The sequence below is a fragment of the Oryctolagus cuniculus genome, chromosome 9 (assembly GCF_051225735.1).
Source record: "Oryctolagus cuniculus isolate XC-2025 breed Fujian yellow rabbit chromosome 9, ASM5122573v1, whole genome shotgun sequence".
Lineage (NCBI taxonomy): Eukaryota > Metazoa > Chordata > Mammalia > Lagomorpha > Leporidae > Oryctolagus > Oryctolagus cuniculus.
The window spans coordinates 129,911,317-129,936,191 of NC_142875.1; the positions used below are offsets into that span (position 1 = coordinate 129,911,317).

At 40.9% G+C, this 24,875-nt stretch overlaps 1 long non-coding RNA gene across 1 annotated transcript; it reads left to right on the forward strand.

Annotated features, from left to right (window-relative positions):
* Positions 1-1,774: 1,774 nt before the first annotated feature.
* LOC149124769 (uncharacterized) lies at positions 1,775-23,988 on the forward strand. Its single transcript, XR_016213794.1, has 3 exons — positions 1,775-1,835; positions 23,416-23,495; positions 23,844-23,988. It is a non-coding gene; the product is annotated as an uncharacterized LOC149124769 (long non-coding RNA).
* The last annotated feature ends 887 nt before the right edge of the window (positions 23,989-24,875 follow it).

The following is a 24,875-nucleotide window of genomic DNA, read 5'->3' on the forward strand; positions in this document are numbered from 1 at the left end:
AGAAAATCACGTGCAGAAGGCCTTTAATGAGCAAGGTTGTCTGAAACAGAAATTGGTTGTCAGGCCCAGACCAGAGCTGTGTGCTGCACTCTTAAAGGACAGTCCCACACCCTTCAGCACTCTGGCCATTGAAAGATGCGATCCGCTTCTCGCCTTGACTCTGTGTGTGCAGTATGCATCAGCCCATCCGGGTAGCAGAAGGGATATGATGTGGCCTGCAAGACCAGGTCAGAGGGAACCGTCCCCTGCCCCAGCATCTAGTAAGAAGCCCAGTCCACAGAGAAAGGCAGGTATCAGGAGTTCCAGGAATCAATTCCAGTTGAGTCAGCTTCTGCTTATTTTTGTATGTTTAGTGTGTTCATTTGAAATGCAGAGAAAGGGAGAACAGGAGGGAGAGGATCTCTCTGTGTGGCAGGGTTTTAACCACTTGATCCATTTCCTGTTCCCCCCCACCCCCACATTGTACATTAGCAGGCAGCTGGAATCAGGAGTAAAGATGCCTGGGACGTCCGTTGTTACATCTCTGAGAGTTACTGAGACCTCTCAGTGCAGAGCCCTCTAAAAGGTTGGCACCTAGGAACACCGTTCCATTGGACAAATGGCTTGGTATACATGGTCCTGAAGCTGATATATATTCAAACCACGCACAGTTAATCTAAAATAGTGAAAACAGGTGGAAGTTGGTGGTGACAGAGAAGAAATCTAAGAAAGATGGCTGTATTGGAACAGAGTGGAGTAGAAGGATTTGGTGCTTAATTGAGTTTTTAAGGAAAACATTTAAGAAGAGTCTTGGATTTATTCATTATTCTAAAACAAAAGATTTATGTATTTGCAAGGCAGAATGATAGAGACAGAAGGAAAGAATGAGTGAGATTTTCCACCTGCTGGTTTGCTCCCCAAAAGACTCCAGCAGCTGGAATGGGGCCAGGCAGAAACAAAGAGCCAGGGACCCCATGCACATCCCTACACCCCAAATGGGTGGCGGGGGCCCAGGCACTCGGGCCGTCCTCCGCCTTCCAGGATGCAGTGGCAGGAATCTGGATCAGAAGCAGAGTGGGAGTTGCAAACGGCATCTTAACCTGCCTTGCCGCAGTGCCTGCCCTGAGCCTTTTTTTTTTTTTTTCTGATTGAGATCTTTTGTACTTTGGGGACTCCCAAGAGGTCACCATCTCCAAGCCCACATGAGATGTAGCCAAGGTAGCATGAAGAAAGAAAGGAACTTGTATGGAGTGGAGTTGGGCCTAGCAGAATGATGTACTAGGAAGGGCCACCCAGAGGAGAAAGAGATGCCATTAAGAACCTGTCCTACCTGCTCAGCTGGGTTTACCATGTCTGCCTCTAACACTTTTCTTTTCGGTTTTCTGAGCACAAGTGTTGATTGCATTGATCTTGTCCCTGTTCTGACAGTGAATATTGGGCTTGAGGAGATTTACAACTCTCTGGAGCAATAGGAGCCATAGCTCTACCTGGAAATTCTAACCTTTGTGCATGAAGTAGCCACTGAGTGACATTCTGGTTTTCTTTCTCTGGAAGGTAGTGAATGTGTGTTGCAGGCAGTAAGAACACTTAGTGTATTTTCAGTGACATTGACACGCTACTGCTGTTTATCAGTTCTGCTTTCTTAACACCTGCTGGGATTATTCTTTTTTATTCCTTTGAATTTAGAGGGACCTATTTTACTAGGTTTAACCGAAAAAACAGAATTACAAGGGCACAATCTGTAAGTTTTGCATCTCTCAGGATTAGCATGTTTTTTCCCCTTTTTCTTTTCTTACAGAGAGGACGGTGGCTACGAGAGTCTAAGAGGAGGTCCACTGCTCACGTTATTTGAACAGGTAACGAAGCAAAAATGATCCTTTGTTGCCTTCTGCTTGGGTTTTGAGGATTTCATTTAACAAAGAATGACCCAGCCCACTTAGCTTTTGTAAAATTTTATCATGTCTCATACTTCATTTTGACTCAGTTTGTTTTCTAAAAAAAAAAAGATCTATTTGAAAGGCAGATTTAGAAAGGGAGAGGGAGTCAGAGATAGAAAGATTTTCGATCTGCTGGTTCACTTCCCAAATGATTGTTACAGCTGGGGCTGGGCCAAGCTAAAGCCAGGAGCTTTATCTGGGTCTCCAATGTGCTGCCAGGGGCCCAAGTGCAGGGGCCATCTTCCACTGCTTTCTCAGAGAACTGGATTGGAAGTGGAATACCTGGGACTTGAAACAGTACTCATATGGAATGTCAGCATTGTAGGCAATAGCTTAACCACTGTGCCACAAGCTAGCCCCTGGATTAGTTCTTAAATAGAATAGCTAGCATTTTAATTTATACATAGTTAACAAGTCATTCCTCAAGAAACTTAAGACATTTGTCATTGTATTTCAATAGCTACACTTCCAGTATAATTACTTTACATCACACAGTGTAGTTCTCAGTTCTAACTTGTACTTATTTTGGAAAGACCCAAGTGTATTAAGGCTGTGTTTTAGAGCTAATATTATGTCAGCTATCATGGCCGTGTCCTTCTAAGAATTAGAAGATACACCTAAACTAGTACTTCAGCCATGTGTTCTGTTGACTGCTGAAATAGTCGTGTCAGTTGGTTAAACAGATGTTGGCAGAAGACAAAGTTGTTAAATATGGATATGGAAATAAATCGTATCCATTTTTTGGTGATATAATTATAGCGTACTTTGTTAAGAATTATCTAGGGAAGATAGGAAAGAAGTCAGTAGTTTTCAGCAACTCTAAATTCTATTATTCTTAGTTCGTTCAATTTCCTGGTCCCTTTTTTTAAGATCCCTGCTGATTTTCCATCAGACGTTGTGGCCTTTGTATATTATTCCTTAATTACCTGCCATTTTACTTCTGTGTGCCTGTTTCTAAGTTATTTGTGACAATAGCTAAGTAGTCAGTACTCTCTTAAAACTCCTTATTCTAGTTTTTTATTTACACAGAGTTGTACCGTGTATGTATGTGCATGAGCACTGTGTGTGTGTCCATTAGGGTTGCTGTAACCAAATACCTTACTTAGGCTGGCTTGGTAAAAACAGATACTTCTCGTCATTCCGGAGACTGGGGAATCCATTCTCAAGGCACCAACTGATTTGCTAGTTGGTAAGAGCTCCTAGTCTTGTCCTCACATACAGAAGGAACAAGGAAGCTGTCTGGGGCCTCAGGTGAGTCAGTGTTCTGTTGCTGTAATAACGTCCCTGAGGCTGTGAACTTTATAAAGAAGGGAGGCTTATGTAACTACTGTTATGGAGACTGAGAGCCCCAGATCGACTGGACCCAGAGGTTCTGCTTCTAGTGACCATGTGTCATCTTAACCCTCGGCTGTGTCGTCTTAACTCACTCGATGGGATCACAAGAGTTTGTACAAGAGAAGGTCACATGGTGAGATGGGAAGCAAGAGACTGGGGCCAGGTTTCCTCTTCTAACAACCGGTTCTCACAGGAACGAACAAGGGTCCTACAAAGCAATGTTAATTTCTTGTAGGGGCAACAGCTGCCATGATCTAATTATCTTGTAGTAGACCTCTCTACCTCTCCTTTTAAAGGTTCATCCACCTTTTAACACCAGCATCCTGGGGGCCAAGCTTCCAGCACAGAAACCTTGGGGGAACAAACCACAGCTGAACTGTAGCAGGCCTTATTGTTAAGGACGCTAATCCCACTCACTCATGAAAGTTCCACCCCCATAATCCAGCCACTCCCTCCCCAGAACCCCTTGTTGGGATTAGATTTAAAACATACACATTTTAGGTGGAGGTGAACATTCAGCTTGTAGCTGTACAGTATATGTGCACATGCACATTCATTTGTGTGAGTTTCTGCTGGTTTTGATCTTTTATTCCTTGAATAATTATTTTCAGTTTTTTTCTAACTAGACATATACTTTTATATGTGTTTTATCTTTATCCAAATAGGATGACATAGAACCATCCACTCTTAGAATTATTTTCAAGGATATGCTATTTGAAACATTTCTTGATTAATATAGAACTAATATTTAATTGTTTGAAACTTTCTATGAGTGGAGCTAACACTCTTAGCAATTACCAGATTTTTCATGAGTGCATAAAGAAGCTTGGGATAGGAGATGAGAGAAGTTAGAAAACAGTTGCTTTCATTTATTTGGAACAGGATGTTTTGTTTCATGGCACAGTCTGTAAACACAACTTCTACAACTTCATGTATTAAATTGCTACTTTTAGTATCTACTTGGTATAAAAATAATATTTGAAGTAGATGTGCTTGTGTCTTTGGCAAAATTATGTGTTCATATTTTAGTGTTGCCAACAACAACCATGGATGTAACCATAAGCATGGAGGTGAATGGTCAAGACAACTATTTAGTGCAAAGTACACATTTCTCATAAATTTCCTGAGGTACAGAAATTCAGTATTTAATCTTTCATCAAAAATGTACCTTTTTCAAAGGTGATGCTGGTAAAAGGGCATATAGCATAATTTTGAAGTGCTAAAGAAATAGTTGTAGATTTGCAGCATACTGCTAATGGCAGTGACGCAGCAGCAAGGTATTCCCACAACTCTCTAAGTATCATTGCAGGGCTACTTAGCCTTTATTTCTGTTTCATATAACCCTACCCAGTAATTTCTGTTGGTTCCATATCTTAGCTGTTGTGAATTGAGCTACAATAAACAAGGGGGTACAGATAACTGTTTCATATGCTCATTTCACTTACCTTGGGTTAATTCCCAGGAGTAGGACTGCTATGTCATATGGTAGGTCTATATTCAGATTTCTGAGGTATCTCCATACTGTCTTCCACAGTGGCTGTACCAGTTTATGTTCCCACTGACGGTGGATTTGAGTACCCTTTTTCCTATTTCCTAACAGCATTTGTTGTTAGTTGCTTTCTAACTGGGGTAAGGTGAAACCTCATTGTGGTTTTAATTTACATTTCCATGACAGCAAGTGATCCTGTACATTTTTTCATGTGTCTTTTGGCCATTTCGATTTCCTCTTTTGAAAAATGCCTCTTTAAGTCCTTTGCCCATATCTCAACGGGGTTGGTTGTTTTGTTGTTGTTGAGTTTCTTGATCTATTTATATGTTCTGGTTATTAATCCTTTATCAGTTGCATTGTTTGCAAATAATTTCTCCTGTCAGTTGCCTCTTCACTTTGCTGAGTGTTTGTTTTGCACTACAGAAGCTTCTCAATTTGATGTTATCCCATTTGTCAATTTTGGCTTTGATTGCCTGTGCCTCTGAAGTCTCTTCCAAAACTCTTTGTCTAAGCCAAAGTCTTGCAGGGTTTTCCTAATATTCTCTAATAATTTGATGGTGTTGAATCATAGATTTAGGTCTTTAATCCATTTTGGGTGGGTTTTTGTGTAGGGTGTAAGGTAGGGGTCTTGCTTCATGGTTCTGCATGTGAAGTGTCACTCCCCGTCTTTGTGGAGGAACGACACAAGACCCTGCGCTGTTCTTTTGTCTGCTCGGCCCTCCCCGGGTTTGCTGCTGGTTCTTCCCGGGTTGGCTACCGACCCTTCCACCTCCGTGGAAGGGCGGTTCCCCCTAGCCACTTTCCCCACTTCCGCGGGGGAGCGGCACACCGCCGGCCGGCTCTCTCGGGGGCTGCACAGGTGTTCCTCTTAGATGTTCCCCTTAGATGTTCCTGGTGCATGTTGTCTCTCTCCTCCTTTATAGTCCTCTTCCACCAATCCCAACTCTGCTACCCACACGCCGAGTATGCTGCTCTCCTGCAATCAGGAGCAGGTCCTGCTGTTTATTGGTTGAACTGGAGGCAGCTGTGTAGAAGCTGTTACTCCCTTCTCAGCGCCATATTGTGGGAAAGCAGATGCATAGAATAAGTCTTAATTCCAGTAACAGTCTAGTCCGAGTTGCTCCCCACATGAAGATCCAGTTTTCCCAGCACCATCTGTTGATGAAAATGTCCTTGATCCTGAGATTGATTTCTAGCTTCCTTGTCAAAGATAAATTGGTTGAAGATTCGCGGGTTGACCGCTGGCATTTCTATTGTGTTCCATTGGTCTCTCTATCTGTTTTTGTACAAGTACCAGGCTGTTTTGATTATAACTGCCCTGTAGTATATCATGGAATCTGGTATTGTAATGCCTCTGGCTTTGCTTTCATAGTATAAGACTGCTTAGTTATTCAGGGTCTCCTGTGTTTCCATATGAATTTCAACTTTTTTTGTATGTTAAAAGAATGTCTTTGGTATTTTTATTGGTATCCTATCGAATTTGTAAGTTGCTTTGATGATATTGTTTAATGATATTGATTCTTCCAATCCATGAACATTGGAAGGTTTTTCCATTTTTTTGTGTCTTCTTGTGTTTCCTTCTGTAATGTTTTAGTATTCTCATTATAGAGATGCTTGACATCCTTGGTTAAATTTATTCCCAGTTACTTGATTTTTTGTAGCTGTTGTGAAAGGGATTGATCTTAGAAATTCTTTCATAGCCATGGCATTATCTGTATATACAAAGGCTTTTGATTTTTATGTGTTGATTTATATATCCTGCCACTTTACCAAATTCTTTTATGAGTTCCTATAGTCTCTTAGGGAAGTCTTTTGGATCCACTACATATAGAATCATGTCATGATAGTTTAATTTCCTCCTTCCGAATTTGTATCCTTTTGATTTCTTTTCTTGCCTGATGGTTCTTGCTTCATTTACAGGAATGTATTGAATAGCAGTGGTGAGAGAGAGCATCATGGTCTGGTTCTGGATCTCAGTGGGAATGCTTCCTGTTTTTCCCTATTCAATAGGACATTTGCTCTGGGTTTGTCATAAAATGCTTCGATTATATTGAGGAATGTTTCTTCTATACCCAATTTGTTTGAAATTTTCATCATGAAAGAAATAGTTTTATTTTATTAAATGCTTTCACCAATCTGTTGAGATAATCATATGGTTTTTGTTGTTCAGTTTGTTAATGTAATATATTACATTGATTGATTTGCAAATGTTGAACCATCCTTGCATACCAGGGGTAAATCCCACTTGGTCCATGTGAATGATCTTTCTTTCGTGTTGTTGGATTTGATTGGCTAGTATTTTGTTGAGGAATTTTTTCAAGTTTAGGAATTAAGGTGATCCTGGCTTCATAGAAGGAGTTTGGGAGGATTCTTTCTCTTTCATTGTTTTGATAGCTTGAGAATAATTGGAGTTCTTTTTTTGTTTTAAGATTTTATTTTTTTATTTGAGAGGTAGAGTTACAGAAAAAGCAAGAGACAAAATGAGAGGTCTTCCTTCCGTGTTTAACTTCTCAAATGGCCTCAATGACTGGAACTGTGCAGATCTGAAGCCAGGAGCCAGGAGCTTCCTCCGGGTCTCCCAAGTCGGTGCAGGGGCCCAAGGATCCAGGCCCTACTGTTCTGCTTTCCCAGGCCATAGCAGAGAGCTGGATTGGAAGAGGAGCAGCTGGGACTAGAACTGGTACCCATATGGAATTCTGGTACCTCAGGCCAGGGCGTTAACCTGCTGCACCACAGTGACGGCCCTTCCAGAAATTTTTTGATTTTTCTTTTGATTTATTCAGTGACCCACTGTTCATCCAGGAGCATGTTTTTCAGTCTCCACGTGTTTGTATGTGTCCTTGAGATAAGATCTTGAGTTGTTAATTTCCAGCCTCATTCCATTGTGGTAAGAGATGCTTGATTCTGATTTTTTTTTTAATTTACTGACACTTGCTTTATGGCCTAGCATGTTTTATATCCTAGAGAAAGTTCCATGCACTGGTGAGAAGGATGTGTATTCTGCAACTGTAGGATGAAAAGTTATGTAGATACCTGTTAGATCCGTTTGGTCTGTAGTGTTGATTAGCTCTGTTGTTTCCTTGCTGGTTTTTTGTGTGGTTGGTAGTCCATTGCTGACAGTAAGGTGTTGAAGTTCCCCATTAACTGTTGTATTAGAGTCTACATCTTCCTTTAGATCCATTAACCTTTCTTTTAAATAGCCAGGTGCCCTGTAATTAGGTGCATATACATTTATAATATTCATACCTTCCTGTTGAATTATTTAATCATTACATAGTGCCCTTTGTCTCTTTTAACAATTTTCATGTTAAAGAGTCTATTTTGTATGTTATCAGGATGGCAACGCCAGTTATTTTTTGATGGAATAACTTTTTCCATCCTTTCACTTTCAGTCTGTGTGTATCATTGTTGGTGAGACGCGTTTCTTGTAGGTGGCAAGAGTTGTGGCCATTTATATTCAAGGTGACTGTTGATAAGTGACAACTTGGCTCTTTTTCCATAAATATTCCTGTTATTTACTTTGGATTTCCTTTGTTCTTTTACTGGGAGATTTTTTTTTTTACTTTACCTTCTTTTGTAGTGTTGACCACATTTCTGTGTTTCTATGTGTAGCACATCCTTAAGCATCTTTTATAAGGCTGGACGAGTGGTGACAAATTCCTTTCTTTTCTGTTTGTTTTGGAAATTCTTTATTTCACTTTAATTCATAAATGAGAGCTTTGCAAGGTGCAGTATTCTGTATTGACAGTTTTTTTCTCTTAAGACTTGGAATATATCTTGTCGTTGTCTTAGTCTGTAGGGTTTCTGATGAGAAGTTGCCTGTGAGTGTAATAGGAGAACCTCTGAAAACAATCTGGTGGTTTTCTCGTGCACATTTTAGAATGTTTTCTTTATGGTTTACTGTAAAGAGTTTGATCTAGGAGAAGCAGATAGAGAGAGAAATCCTCCATCTGCTGGTTTACTCCCCAGATGACTGTAATGGCCAGGACTGGGTCTGGCCCAAGCCAGGAGCCAGGAACTTCTTCCAGGTTTCCTGCGTGGGTACGGGTTCCCAAGGACTTGGACCATCTTATGCTGCTTTCCCAGGTGCATTAGCAAGGAGCTTGATTGGAAGTGGAGCGTCTAGGACTCCAACCAGCGTCTGTATGTCTGTATGGGATGTTGGTGCTGCAGGGGGTAGCTTTACTAGCTATGCCATAGCGCCAACCCTGAAACAAAAATTTTAAAAGAATAAATGGAAAAAGATTTAGGCAGGCATTTGGTTTAGTAGTTAAGACTGGTTAAGACACCCAGATCCAGTATCAGGAGGACTGGGTTTCGTATCGAGCTCAGGCTCCCAATTCCAGCTTCCTGCCACTGAACGCTCTGGTAGGAAATGGTGATGGCTCATGTAATTAGCACCCTGCCACCCACGTGGGAGCCTGGATTGTGCTTCTGTCCCCTAGGCTTGACCTTTCTGAGCCTTGGCCATTTCAGATGTTTGAGAAGTAAACTAGTGGGTGGGAGCTTGCTTTATGTCTTTCTTGGCTTCTCAAACAAATTAAAAGTTTTTTTTTTAAAGAATAATTACCAACTATGACAATGAATTATCTAAATAAAAACATAAATGATTCTTGGACAAGGGATATTCTCTGCATTTATCAATCTATAAACTTAAGATGGGGACACTCATTATTTTAATTGATAGCATTGTTGTGGTATAATTAATATACAATAAGTTGTCCATATTTAATTGTTTGATAAGTTCCACCACATCCATACATGCATGGAACTGCCACCATGAACAAGATGCTAAATGTACTAATCACCTCCAAGTTACTTCTTGCTTCTTTAGCCTTCTGTGCACACCCTCCACTTGTACATGTCCACGGAGCCATGGATCAGTTTCTGTCAGCATAGGTTTGTTTGCATTTTCTAAATTAATGTCATACAGTGTATACTTCCTTGCCTGGGTTCTTTTCCTCAGTATAGCTGTTTTGAGATTCATTCATAACTTTATATATACCTATGGGGTATTCTCCCTTTTTATTGCCAAGTAGAATTACATTGTGGAAATACTGCAGTGTTTCATCATTCGTCTGTTGATGGACCTTTGATTTGGTTCCATTTTAAGGCTATGATAAATAGTGATGCTGTAAATATTCCTTTTCAAGTCTTTACATGATTATATGTTTTAATTTACCATAGCAAATACTCAGCATGGACTGGTTTTGCGTGTGTGTGTGTGTGTGTTTAACTTGTGAAAACTGTAACTGCTAATAGAGTGGCTGTGTCTGTTATTCACTCCAGTAGTATAAGATTTTATTTCCTCTTTAGTTCTGCCAACCAACACTCAGCATCGCCAGCTTTTTGATTTTAGCCACTCTGATACGTATGTGGTGTTGTCAGTGTGGTTTTAGATTTCATTTCCTTGATGAATAATGATAAGAGCCTCATGTGCTTGGTTACCATGCCTGTGTCTTTGATGATGCATCTCCTCCTACTTCTGCCCACTTTTACAAGTTCATATGTAGAGGCAGGCATTGTGGTACAATAGGTGAAGTTGCCACTAGGGGCACCCACATCCCGTATTGGATTGCCAGCTACTCCTTTCTGGATCTAGCTTCCTGCCAGTGCACCTAGGAAGATGGAGGACGATGGACCAAGTACTTGGGCTCCTGCCACCCTGTGAGAGACTAGTGGAATTCCTGGCTCCTGGCGTCAGTGTGGCCCAGGCATCTGGGGAGTGAACCAGCAGATGGAAGTTCTGTCTCTGTCTCTGCCTCTGTCTTCTGTCTCTCTGTCTCTCTGCCTTTCAAATTAATAAGTAAGTAAGTCTTTAAAAATTGAAATGTTTTCCTTTTGTTGAGTTTTGAATGTTCTTATATATTCTGGAAACAAACTATTATCAGATATACAATTTGCATATATTTTTCTTTGCATTGTGCCTTGTCATCATTTTGTTTAGAACATTTTTTAAAGTTTTTACTTTAACTAAGTCCTATTAGTTTATTTTAATTTATTGTGCTACCATTTTCATGTTGTCATGTCTTAGAAATCTTTGCCTAATTCAAGGCCACATTTTCTCCTGGAAGTCTTGTCGTTTTATGTTTTACATGTTTAAGTCTGTGGTCCCCTGTGGGTTAAACTTCAGTTACAGTGTGAATTATGGGAGTTGGTTCATGTTTTTACCTTTGGAGGTTCACTTGTCTGAGAATCAGATGTTGAAAGATACACATTTAACATTTTTGAACATTTCTAGATGTATGTAAAGATGTATATCCAGTATAAAATTATAAGTAAACAAATAAGTGACTGTTATGAAGTTAGTCCTCATGTACAATTACATGTAATAAATGCTGGCAAATATTCAGAAATAAACTAAAACCGAATGTATGTAGAGGTATTTTACTGTTGTGCTTAAAATAAGGTAAAACATTTAATGCATTCAATTCTTTTATAAGTAAGATATAGATGCTGTGTCTCCGTGTAAAGTACTCAGCACCAGCAGTGCATGCATTATGCTTCTTGCCCACCCAGAAGCTGTGAATGTCCCTGAGTGATGTGATCCACGGACTCACGGCACCTCTCGAGGCTGCTTCCCTCTCCATAGGCTTTGCCCTCTTGTTCTCCCTGTGTCAGAAACCTTCAGTTATCCTAAAAAGTACATGATTTTGGTTTTCTATATGAAATTTCAAATTCTTCTCAGGGGCCCTCTGTTCTGACACAGACCTCTCCCATCAGGAGCAGGAGTTCTGGCTTCATTTTCTAAATTAAAACAAACAGTCTACTGAATTGAAAAGAAATTGATGATTTCTGCAAGGGAAAAACCCTAAATCCCCCAAATCTTAAATACATAATTAAATTTGAATATAAACTTTAAATGTTATATTGCTTACACTGTTAAGGGCTGGAGAAAAATGGAACTCTCATGCACTACAAGCAAGAATGTAGTACGTGTGTGTGTGTGTGTTGCTATTTTGGAAGACAATTGGACGTCAGATAAATATTCAACAAAAATATAAGTTCTAGGCCAGCGCCGCGGCTCACTAGGCTAATCCTCTGCCTTGCGGTGCTGGCACATGGGGTTCTAGTCCCGGTCGGGGCGCCGGATTCTGTCCCGGTTGCCCCTCTTCCAGGCCAGCTCTCTGCTGTGGCCAGGGAGTGCAGTGGAGGATGGCCCAAATGCTTGGGCCCTGCACCCCATGGGAGACCAGGAGAAGTACCTGGCTCCTGCCATCGGATCAATGCGGTGTGCCGGCCGCGGTGGCCATTGGAGGGTGAACCAACGGCAAAAAGGAAGACCTTTCTCTCTGTCTCTCTCACTGTCCACTCTGCCTGTCAAAAAAAAAAAATATATATATATATAAGTTCTTCACTCATCAACTCTATTGTTCAACATTCACCTTAGAGATAAATCTGTTTATTGCAATATTGTAATAGTAAATAAAACAACAGCAAAGGAAGAAAGGAGAGAAGAAAGACGGGTAAGGAGAGATGGGAGAATGGTAGAGAGAATGAAGGAGGAAGGAGGCAGGCAGGGAAGGAAGCAGGCTGGACCCTGGATGGCCGTTATAAGAGAACTGATGCTAGAAACCTGTTGTGATTTCTATACAGTAAATGCATCTGTTCAAAAGAAGGTGTTGATCAGGGGCCAGCAGTGTGGCCCAGTGTGTTAGGTCACTGCTTGTGTCTTCCTGGCTGATCTGCTTCCCATCCAGTGTCCTACTAATGCACCGTGGGAGGCAGCAGATGATGGCTTAAGTACTTGGTTCCTGCTGCCCACGTATGAGATTTGGATCAAGTTCCAGGTTCCTATATTTAGCCTGGCCTAACCCTGGGTGTTGTGGTCACTTGGTTAGTTTACCAGTCGATATAAGTGTGTGCTCATTCTCTCTGTCTCTTCTCCTGTCTCTCTGTGACACTTTCAAAATAAGTATATAAATAAATAAGTCTTTAAAAATGAATATATTGATCTGAACGTTCTCATATAAAAAAAGTTGAAGACCCATCATTGAGTATATGGTGGATTATACGTAATTTTTTTGAAACTGTATGAATCAACCAGTGAAGAGCTGTCACCTGTGGGGAGTAGAACTTGAGATCTAGATTGGAAATAACCATGGGATGCTTGGGTCTAGGTTCTTGTCTCCATTGCAAAAAGGAATTGAAAGGTGAGACCTAGATAAAGCTTAGTAGGTGCATAAGATTGATTTGCATGCAAAGCAAAAATATGTGGTTTGGGATGGAATGCGGTTACACTGAAGAGAAAGTTGCACCAAAGAAGTTCAAGACCATCCATTTACATGATCTGAAGGCACATGGGGTGTTGTTTGGGGTGGTATTTAGTTGAATATTCATGGAGGCAGTGTTTAGGGTGATGCTCAATTATCCTGTTTCCTTTTTCTTTGTTGGAAGACTCAGATGTTTCTTGGTATCAGGTGCAGGACAGGAGTGGGGCCTTCAGCCGTGGAAATTTTACTGTAAGGGTATGACAGTGAGTTGTAGGTCACTGCGTGGTGCATTCGGTTGCCATGTTGGTTATTTGTGGCTGGCGCAGGTTCTGGGTAGCAGTTGTGAGGAAACTGGTTTTCTGTAGCACAGGGTGTTATATATTAATGTTAGCCATCGCAAAACACACTGAACACTGGGGTAAGGGAAAGAGTTTATTGGAGAACACCCAACAGACTGGGGTGAAGGGGCGGCGAAGGGAAAGAGAGAAAGAGAGTATAAGAGAGAAACAGAGAGGAGGGAGAAGAGTGACGAGAGGAGGAGAGGAGCCAAGAGAGGCCAAGAGAGCACAGGAGAGAAGGACCAAGAGAGCACGTGTTCAGGAACAGGCCCTTTTAAAACTTTGCCTGAGAGCGGGCAGGGAAGCAGGAGCAGCGAATCCCATTAGGATGGGGGTGGAGCCTGGCTCAGGTAGCTGGGCCATGCGGCCACCTGGCTACAACTGTGCCAGTTTCCTAACACAGGGTGTAGGTTTGGAAAAGCAGGTGGAGTTGCTTAGAGGGAATGTGTCCTTGTCTGTATAAGAAGTGATATTTTATTTTCACGATATACCTTTGTTTATGTATTTGTTTACAATTTCACTGTATTCATTATTAAACAATAAAAATATATGAATAATTTTAAAGAGAGATTTCTAATACATCATTAAGTCAGGTAAGTGGAAAAAGAAAAAGCAGACAGCATAGTTTTTGAATTAAAACTTGTTTAATACAAGTAGTTTCTTACATGATCTAGTTACTGAATTGTGTTCAGGTTGTTTGTTCTCAGCGTGCTGTGCTTTCATTAACACCTGCCTGGATGCCAGAAAGAAGACGCTTTTAACCCCACCCAGGCAGGGAGGAGCTGGGACTCAAATCACACAGGCAGGGAGGAGCTGGGACGCAGATCGCTGGGGTGTGCTGAGTGGGTGAAGGGTTTCCACAGCAGCAGTGGGCGCAGGTAGGAACAACAAAGTGCAGAAGCACGTTGAAGGTAACGGAAGGCTACTGTGGTGACTCATCCACTCAGCTCAGAGTCCTGTCATTCAGTCTGAGTATTTCCTTCACTCACAAGATCTATTGGGTTGGAAACATCACTATAAATCCCAGATTATTTTTGACTAAATCTTGTCTTGCCACCATATCAGGATTTGAATTATAGGTACCAAAAATTATGCCTTAATGTCATTTCTGATTTGCTTCCAGCTCTTATTTTTTTTCTTACAAGTTCTGCTTCCTTTATTTGGATTTTAGAGTAGTATCAGGAAAATAACAACATTAAATGCTCATGGGGGCATTCGTTTCAGGCTTTCACATTCATGTGCTGCCAACTTAAAAATCACAAGATTGCCAAGTTGATGTCAGACCAAAGAATAGCATACAGATGGAACACTGCAGTAGTGAGGTGGGGGCAGGGGGTAGCTGGAGAGGCCAGGAGTAGGGCATTCTGAAGTTTGATTAGAAGCAGGTGCTGGCCGGTGCCGCGGCTCATTAGGCTAATCCTCTGCCTTGTGGCGCCGGCTCACCGGGTTCTAATCCCGGTGAGGGCGCCGGATTCTGTCCCGGTTGCCCCTCTTCCAGGCCAGCTCCCTGCTGTGGCCAGGGAGTGCAGTGGATGGCCCAAGTGCCTGGGCCCTGCACCCCATAGGAGACCAGGATAAGTACCTGGCTCCTGCCATCGGATCAGCGCGCCGGCCGCGGCGACCATTGGAGGGTGAACCAACGGCAAAGGAAGACCTTTCTCTCTGTCTCTCTCTCTCATTGTCCACTCTGCCTGTCAAAAAAAAAAAAAAAAAAAAAAAAAAGCATGCAGGAAAGTCAAAAATAGGATATGAAAATCAGGCTACTGCCTTACATTTTCATCTGTTTATTCTCATTTTATTTAAGAAGCAGAGATACAGAGACAGAGACAGATGGAGATCGTCCATCCACTGGTTCATTCCCCAGTTGCTCACAAAAGCCAGAGCTGGGCTAGGTCAAAGCAACTGTAAAATTTACTTATTTCATTTGATATTTTTATTGAACCTGTAGAGTTGTGCAGCCATCCCCACAACCCAGTTGGCAAATATTTTCCATAACCCCAGAAAGTTCCCTTGTACCTGTTGCAGTCAAACCAACCCCAGATCCAGAGAAACACAGATCTGCATTCTCTTTCTATAATTTTGCCTTTTCTTGACATTTCGTAGAAAGGGGATAATAAATAGGTAGTCTTTAATTTTACCGTAATACCCTTTAACTTCTTTTACAGAGTAACTTAAAAAATGCCACCATACAACTTGACTTGGCTGTAAGCCACATCTGAGGCTTGTTAATTAAAAAAAAAAAAAGTGTTCAAACAACACTTTTCTGTAAAATATGGTTTAGATGCAAGAAATTAAAAGTAATACAGGGTTGGCGCTATGGCATGGTGGGTAAAGCTGCCACCTATAGTGCCATTATTCCATATGGGTGCTGGTTTGAGTCTCAGCTGCTCCACTATTGATCCAGCTCTCTGCTATGGCCTGGAAAAACAGTAGAAGATGGCCCAAGTGCTTGGGCCCCTGCACCCACTTGGCAGACCCAGAAGAAGCTCCTGGCTCTTAGCTTTGGATTGGCCCAGCTCCAGCCATTGGAGCCATTTTGGGAGTGAACCAGCACATGGAAGCCTGCCCCCAACCCCTTTCTCTTTTTCTCTGCCTCTGCCTCTGTCTCTCTATAACTCTGCCTTTCATATAAATAAATCAATCTTTTTTAAAAAAGAAAAGTAATACAGCATAGAAAACATAACTGCTAACAGAAAAATACATAGCACAGGGTCTGGGTTCAGACGATGATGGTGGATACTAGAGAAGAGAAGAATAACCATAGAGTTCTTCAGGTTTCTTCTGCCCTACAAGGCTGAACCTGAAGTTGGTCTGGTGTAAATCAGAAGACCAGTACTGACTCCGTTTGGTGAGATTTCAGGGTGGTGTTCAGCATGTGGCAAGAACAAGGTCTTATATATATATTTTTTTATTTGACAGATAGAGTTAGACAGTGAGAGAGAGAGAGAGAAAGGTCTTCTTTCTGTTGGTTCATCCCCCAAATGGCCGCTACAGCCAGAGCTACACCAATCCGAAGCCAGAAGCCAGGTGCTTCCTCCTGGTCTCCCATGTGCATGCAGGAGCCCAAGCACTTGGGCCATCCTCTACTGCCCTCCTGGGCCACAGCAGAGAGCTGGACTGGAAGAGGAACAACCGGGACTAGAACTGGCGCTGGTATGGGATGCTGGTGCCGCAGGCGGAGAATTAGCCAAGTGAGCCACGGCGCTGGCCCAGGCCTTATGTTTGAACTCCCTTTTTGGTTGAGAGGCTTGGACAACCTCTGAGGGTGCTGAGCAGTGGTCAGTGCCATTAGGAGAGCCCGTGGCAAGTTCAGAGCCTCGCATGCTCAGGAGCACGAGGGTAGTTAGTATTTGAACCCTCCGCTTTGTCACTGACTTTAGGGCTGAGGCCACCCTGAAGTAACCAGAAGGGCCTGTGGTAGAAAAGAACACCAGTGATCAGGAGCTGGAAAACTGAATGAGGACGAGAGAGCACGAAGGAGACCTTTGGAAGCAGAATCTAAGTGGAGATGATTTTCTGTGTTGGTACAGGTACTCATAGGCATGAATGGACAGACTGTCTAACCCCAGGCAGCAAGAAGCTGATCACACGTTCTCATAGCATGAATCGGATTTGAAATATCTAAAAATCATTTAAAAACATATCCTTTGGGAAGTAGATGAGAGTCACTGGGTATGAAGAGGTTCCCACTTTGATCCTCGATACAGAATCACCAAGGCTATCTGGGCTGAACGAGTGGCCGCGTTGATGTGACTTTCCGCTAAGTCCGCCTGTTGCCTGGGTCTCGGCAGGATGCTGTGCCGAGTGAAGCAGGGACATGCTGGGAGCACATCTGGACAGTGAGAAGGAGGCGTCACCAAGTTTCCAAGTTCTTATCCCGTGGAAGACTTGTGCTCCTTAGGGAACTCAGCCATTATCATCTTCATGGCTTCATTTCTGGTTCTGTCTGGGGCTCTTGCAGTCAATAGGATTATCAGCATGAATCATGGCATCCTGCAGGGTGCCACAGCAGCTCATCAGTTCATCCGAAATGTAGTCATACTGAATACCCCAATCTACACAGCCAACATTTCCTGATGATTAACAGACCTGGCTTGGTCACTGGAAATGAAAATACAATATGAATTTCAGGTTATTGTGATTGTCACTTCCGTGAATAAGTCTGTTAATGGTGGGTGCACTGGGTTTATCCAGAGTCCTGTTGCACCTTACCTTTTCCATAGCAACGTTTGAATTTCTGAATGATATTCATCAAATAACCAAAAGGAATTAACATATCATTATTATGGATGTGGTAGTGAAAAGGGATTAATTAAATGCATTCAGTCAATACAGGAGGTACAGATGCAATATTATAAAAGAAGCAATGATTTCTTGTTTATAAAAGTTTTCAGAAGCAATTAAAAAAGCATTCCTGCTAAGCTTTCTATATAAGCACAAAAGATCAGAGTGTCTTCGTACCTTCCAAAAGTCATCATGATTTATGCTGTGGAACTTTCAGTCTCTTAACACACCGCTTCTATGTAAGCATGTCAGTATACCAGTAATTGCAAAGTCATTACCAGATAACTATTCTGGCTTGCATGTATAACAGATAATACTCAGGAGGTGCAGCTTAAACCCTAAATTCATAATTACCTGGACTGTGAATTGTACAATGGTAATTAGACAAACAATACTAAGCCCTGTTAAAGAGATTAGTTCACTTAGCCTTATAAGAACTGAAGAATTATGTAGGGAAAGCCTTTACATTCCTTTTTTTTTTTTTTTTTTTTAAAGATTTATGTTGTTTATGTGACAGGCAGAGAAGAAAGAGATCTTCTGTGCACTGGTTTATTCCCAGAAGCCCAGAGCTCGATTTGGGTCTCCTGCATGAGTCGCAGTGGTCTAGGCACTTGGGCTGCTTTCCCCTGCTTGCCCGGGAACATGAGCAAGAAGCGGAATGGAGAGTGGAACAGCCAGGACTTGAACTGGCACCCGTATGTAGTGCCAGCATCATAGGTAGTGTCTTAACCTACTGTGCCACAACACCAGCCCCACAAACAGTGTTTCTGTTTTGTATATACGAATAGGGAGAAGCAATACTTTGTCAAGTATCACTCAAGCAGGTAGATACTGAAAAGGTTATTTTTCTGGACTGTCTCCTCTAGTGCTCTGCCTCTTATGTTACCTCCCAACAGATTTAGATTTTGTAATGTTTAATTTCATATATGCCCTAGTATTTATTAAACTTTATAAATTGACATTAACTCATAAATTACTGTGTAGTTATGGAGTATGGATATGTCCCAAGAACTGCACAAGGTAGTGCGTGAACAGATGTGTACAAGACAATCTGCTCTCCACCACAATCTGGAGATGTAATCAGACATGCAAATGTGGATGGCAGTAGCTGAATCCAAGATTGTGATTACGGATTGTAAGATGTCTTGTGCACCATGTTAACAGTCTTAAATGTTATGCTTTAAGTAGCTGAGAGCCACCAGAAATCTAATTAAGGAGGAAAACCATCAATCAGCACTCTGGTTTCAGAGCACAAAGCTGCCAGCTTTGTAGCGAACGGATTGAGAGAGGAAGCGTCTGGTGCCAAGGAGACAGAGGAGGCTCCTGTGCACACCGGTTGCAGCTGACAGCACCTGGGATGTGCTGCTGGTGGGTGGAGTGGAGAACAGTGCTGGAAAATGTCCCAGAGGCGTAATTTTAGAGAGAGGGTTTGTGACTCTTTGAGATGTAAGTGTCCGGGGAGTTAGCCCTGGGCTTCTACCTTTTAGTCAGTCTGTTGATGCCATTTCTCTGATCCTTTGCAAGTTTTCTATCAGGTTTTAATGATAGGCAGAGAGTAACTTAACTTACTTTGATACCTTTTTGCTGTTCATCCTCACATTTGGTTTGAAATTTGCCAAGATGTAAGAACTCACAAGTGCCCTTTGTATAGAAAGTGTTTTCTGATATTCATGAAAACAGAAAATGGTATTGAGTGAAAAAAACATTAACTTTCCATATTTGATTACATTTAGTAACTTTTAGAGTAGGTTTTGGTAATTTCTCTGTATGTCTCCTGGTCTGCGTCATAATTTACTAGAACTGTGTCATAGGGTAGCAAATACTTAATTTTTAGATTAGTCTCAATACAATTATTTTTCCACGAAGTCATTAACTTGAAAGAGAGACAGATAGGTAAACAACTCCCATCTGCTGGTGGACTCCCAAATGCCTGCAAGTGCTGGGGCTGGGTTGGGGTGAGAGTCAGGAATGGGGAGCCAGGAACGCAATCCAGGTCTCCACATGAGCCTCAGGGTCCCATTACTGGAGCCGTCACCGCTGCCTCCCATGATCGGAATTAACTGGAAGCTGGAGTAAGGAACCAGAGCTAGGAATCAAACCCAGGAACTGCGGTGTGGAACGCAAGCATCCTGCTCATTAGGCTGAACAAGTGCTCCTGATACAATTCTGTCAGAACAGAAGAATACTGTCTGTACTAGAAGCTCATTTTACTACTGACAGTAACCCCTTGCACCTTTGCACCAGAGTAATGGTCAAGAGTTCCATCAGCGAGGTGTCACGACCTGGAGTTGGTTAGTAGAACACGTCCCTCCAAGTCACTGTTGTCCTGATGAGATCCTCAACAACCACTAACCGAAAGCACTGCAGAAGCAAAAAGATAGTATTAAAAACAATCCAAGGAATTTTTGTTCATTTATTTCAGGCATTTTAGAATATTTTAGAATATTTTAGAAATTAAGTCCAGTTTAGTTTAGGGGTTTGTGAGGAGAAAGAGTCACAGGCACCACTAGTCAGCCGTCTTTCTGATGTTACTCCTAATTTTTTGAGAGCTTTTTATCTTTTTAATCATAAAACGTTGGATATTGTGAAGTGTGGTTTTTTTCCCTGCATCTGTTGAGAGGATCGCCTGGTTGTCATTCCTCGGTGAAGATGCTGTGTCACGTTTGTTGATTTGCACTTGTTGAACCGTGCTTGGATCTCTGGGACAAATCCCACCCACTTGAGAGCTGTTGAATTTGGCGGCTGTGATTTTTGTTGAGGGTTTTTGCTTCTGTGTTCAGCAAGGATGGTGGCTTATAAGTTTCTCTTCTGTAGTATCTCGTGACTGCTGTCAGGTGATGCTGACCTTGTAGCATGAGGTTGGAACTGTTTCCCCTCTTCAGTGTTTCGAAGAGTTTTAGAAGGACTGGTATTAATTCTTTTTATGTTTGGTAAATTCACCATTGAAGTGGTTAGTTTCTGATCTGATCTTTGTTTCTACTTGCTCAGTCTATCAGAATTTCATCTGTTCAAATTTTCTGTTTGCCTGTGCTAGAGTCTAACTGGGACAGACATATCTATGATTTTATCTGTCTCTGTTAGGTTGTCTGAATTGTTGGCTTACAGTTGTTTATAGTCGTCTCTTGACCACTGTATTTACGTGGCATGTGTTGTAATGGATCTGCTTTCATGTATAATTTGACTTAGTTGAATGTTCCTTTTTTCAATTAATCTACCTAAAAGTTTATCATTTGTGTTTGTCTTTTCAGAATACCAACTCATGATTTTACTGATTTCTTATTATTTTTCTAATTACTATATAATTTGTACCTTCTCTGATCTTTAATGCTGACCTTCTGCTAGCACTGGGTTCGGTTTGTTCCTTTCAGGTCAAATTGAATTTATGTATTTGGCATCTTTTTTTTTTTTTCTTTATATGGCCCTTTATCACTATACACTCCCACTTAGAACAGCACTTTTTGCATCCTGTGATTTTTTTTTGATAAGTTGTGTTTCCAGTTTTGTTTGAAGATAATTTTTGACTTTTCTTTATTTAAACATATTTATTGTACAGGAGTGTGTTGTTTAATTTCCACCTATTAGTGGATTTCCTGATGTTCATTCTGTTTTCAATTTCTAGATGTGTGCTTTGTGACTAGAAAAGAGACTCATATGGTTTTAGTCTTCTTACAGTTGTTGGTCACTGTTTTTACTTCCTGGACAGTGTTCCATGTGGACTTGAGAAGAATGTGTTCTGCTTCTTTTGAATGGAATATTCCTTATACATCTGTAATATATGTGTGGTGTGTAATACTATTGAGTCCATGGTTTCCTTATTTTTTTCTGTCTGTGTGATCTTTCTGTTGTTGAAAGGGGGGATTGAAGTCTTCTAGTGCTCCTTCAGGTCATATTAGCTGTTATGTATTTAGTTTTGCCACTGTTGGCTGCATATGCTTTTATAATTGTATGTCCTCTTGATAAATTAACCCCTTCATCAGTACATAATGACTTTTTTTTTTATCTTTTATTTAATGAATATAAATTTCCAAAGTACGACTCATGTGTTACAATGGCTTCCCCCCCCATACCGTCCCTCCCACCCACAACCCTCCCCTTTCCCACTCCCTCTCCCCTTCCATTCACATCAAGATTCATTTTCGATTATCTTAATATACAGAAGATCAGCTTAGTATACCTTAAGTAAGTATTTCAACAGTTTGCTCCCACACAGAAACATAAAGTGAAAAATAATAGATGATTTTTTTTTAAATGATGATGAAATCAGATCAGACCTATTGTCATGTTTAATCCCAGTGAGAGTCAAGTTGGGAATTGATAATTTCTTTCTTTTTTTTTTTTTTTTTTTTTTTTTTACAGAAGATCAGTTTAGTGTACATTAAGTAGAGATTTCAGTCGTTTGCACCCCCATAGAAACACAAAGTGAAATATACTGTTTGAGTACTCATTATAGCATTAAGCCTCAGTGTACAGCACGTTAAGGACAGAGATCCTACATGAGGAGTAAGTGCACAGTGACTCCTGTTGTTGACTTTACCAATTGACACTCCTGTTTATGGCATCAGTAATCTCCCTATGCACCAGTTATGAGTTTCCAAGGCTATGGAAGCCCCTTGAGTTCTCCGACTCTTATCTTGTTTAGACACGGTCATAGTCAAAGTGGAGGTTCTCTCCTCCCTTCAGAGAAAGGCACCTCCCTCTTTGAAGACCTGTTCTTTCCACTGGGATCTCACTCACAGAGATCTTTTTGCCAGAGTGTCTTGGCTTTCCATGCCTGAAATACTCTCATGGGCTTTTCAGCCAGATCCGAGTGCCTTTAGGGCTGATTCTGAGGCCAGAGTGCTATTTAGGACCTCCGCCATTCTATGAGTCTGCTGAGTATCTCACTTCCCATGTTGGATCACTCTCCCCTTTATTTATTCTATCAGTTGGTGTTAGCAGATACTAGACTTGTTTAAGTACATAATGACTTTTTTTGTCTAGTTACAAGTGTTGACAGAAAATTGATTTCATGTTTTAGTATAGCTATGCTGACTCACTTCTGTGGTCATTCTGTGGAAAATATTTTCTGTCCTGTCACTTTCATCCTACATGTGTTCTTAAAGATACAGTGAGCCTCTTACAGGAAGCCTATAGTCAGGTGTTACTTTTAATGTTTATTTTTCTATCAGTAACCCTATGTATTTTAATTGGAAAATTTAATCCATTTGCCTTAAAGATAATTATTGATAGATCAGGACTTAATACTACCATTTCGTTAGTTGCTTTATGTTTCTGTCACTCCTTTCTTTTGTGCTTAGATGACTTTTTGAGCTGGTTTGCTTTGAGTTCTTTGTTTTTTGTGCCTTCCACAGGTTTTTATATTTGTGCTTACCATTATGTTAACATGAAACACCTGATAGTACTAATAGTGTTTTTAAGCTGATAACAATATTACTTCAACTGAATATGTGAACTTTATACTTCTCGCTCCCCAATATTCTATGAGTGATGTCATCACTTACAGCATTTTCTATCACTTATCCCTTTGAAAATTACTATAGCTGTAGTATTTTTAATACTTTGAATTTTATAGTAGAATTAAAATAATCACATATCACTGGTATGTGATTGCAGTATGCAGAATTCTTACCTTGTCGGTAAGTTTTGCACTTTCATGTATCTTCATTGTTTGTTAGCATGATTTAATTTCAACATTGAGAATCCCATTTATCACCTCCTGTAAGGCAGGTCTGTGGTGATGGTCTTCTGCGTTTGGTTGTCTAGGAGGCTCTGTTTCTTATGCTGTGTAAAGGGCAGCTTTGCTGTCTGTGGTGTTCTTGATTGTCAGTTTGTTCTTTCAGCAATGTGAACATATCCTCCACCTCTCTCCACACCAAGAGGTTTCCACAGAGAAAATCTGATAGGGAGGTGGAGTTCCTTTGTAAGTAATTAATTTCTTTTCTATTGCCTCCTCCACAATTCTTTGAGCATTTTGATGGGAAAAATATATAACAAATATTTTTAAAATGTAATGGAAAATAGACAATAACATAAGAGTGGGTAAAATAAGAAAATCATATAGAGAAAGTAATATCTGGGAGAATAAGAGAAACTTACAGAAGAAGTGATACCATAGCAGGATCCATTTAAAAACCATATAAATTGCAGAAAATTTGGACATTTTAGAAAGTATAGGTAAGAAAAAAAAATCAGTTATCTCATCATTAACAATTAATTCTGTTGTTACATGCAGAACAAACTCGTGCTCTTCTGTTTCTGCTATTTGCAGTTACAAGTATTTGTCTTCCAGTACTCCCTGTGAATGTGAACTTCAGTGGATGCACAGTCTCTCATCAGTTTTTATGTACAATAATTTGTTTACATGACCCATTATTTTAGGCCACCAAATGAGTATTTTTTCTTATGAATAAATAAAAAAGCAGTAGACATTTTAGCTGTTTCTATAATTATGATTTTACATGTAAGTCCCAAAAATGGAATTGCTAAGTTAAAAGTTACACATATTTTAAAACTCTTCATATGAAATTACACACTTAGCTTCATTGGTTCTACCCCACTGAGGTGGAATTCCTTCCTGAAGCAGTATTATTGTCACTTTTCCAAAAGAAAAATAAAATCTCAGATTCATTTGAATTTGTATCTTTCTTTAGACAGATATATTTATTTGAAAGGCAGAGTTACAGAAAGAGGGGCTAGAGAGACAGAGAAAGAGAGATCTTTCATCTGTTGGTTCCCTCCTCAAATGGCCGCAACAGCGGAGCTGGGCTGATCTGAAGCCAGGAGCCAGGAGTTTCTGCCAGGTCTCCCACGAGGGTGCAGGAGCCCAAGCACTTGATCATCTTCTGTTGATTTCCCAGGCACATTAGCAGGGAGCTGGAATGGAAGTGGAGCAGCTGGGACTTGAACTGGTGCTCATATGGGATGCCAGCTCTGCAGGCTGTGGCTTTACCCTCTTTGCCACAGCACTGGCCCCCGAATTTGTATCTTTATTGTCTTAAAGATCATGTGTTGACCCACTCACGTTGCTTTATGCCTTTCTTTTGTTATTTGTCAAGGATGGTGTTGAGCAGGAAGTAATCCTGCTAATCCGGAAGCATGTTTCACGTTTCATGCCCCTGATGAAAGGAAGTGGAACACCGTCTCTGTGTTAAGATAAGTGGTATGAGAAGGTTATTCTAAGCTATTTTACAGAAATTTCATCCTCGAAAGATAATGTTTCATCCATCAGGGCTTTACAAACTTATTTAACCATGAACCAGTAAGATTTATGTTTCAGTCTTGATCTAATACATATTTACTC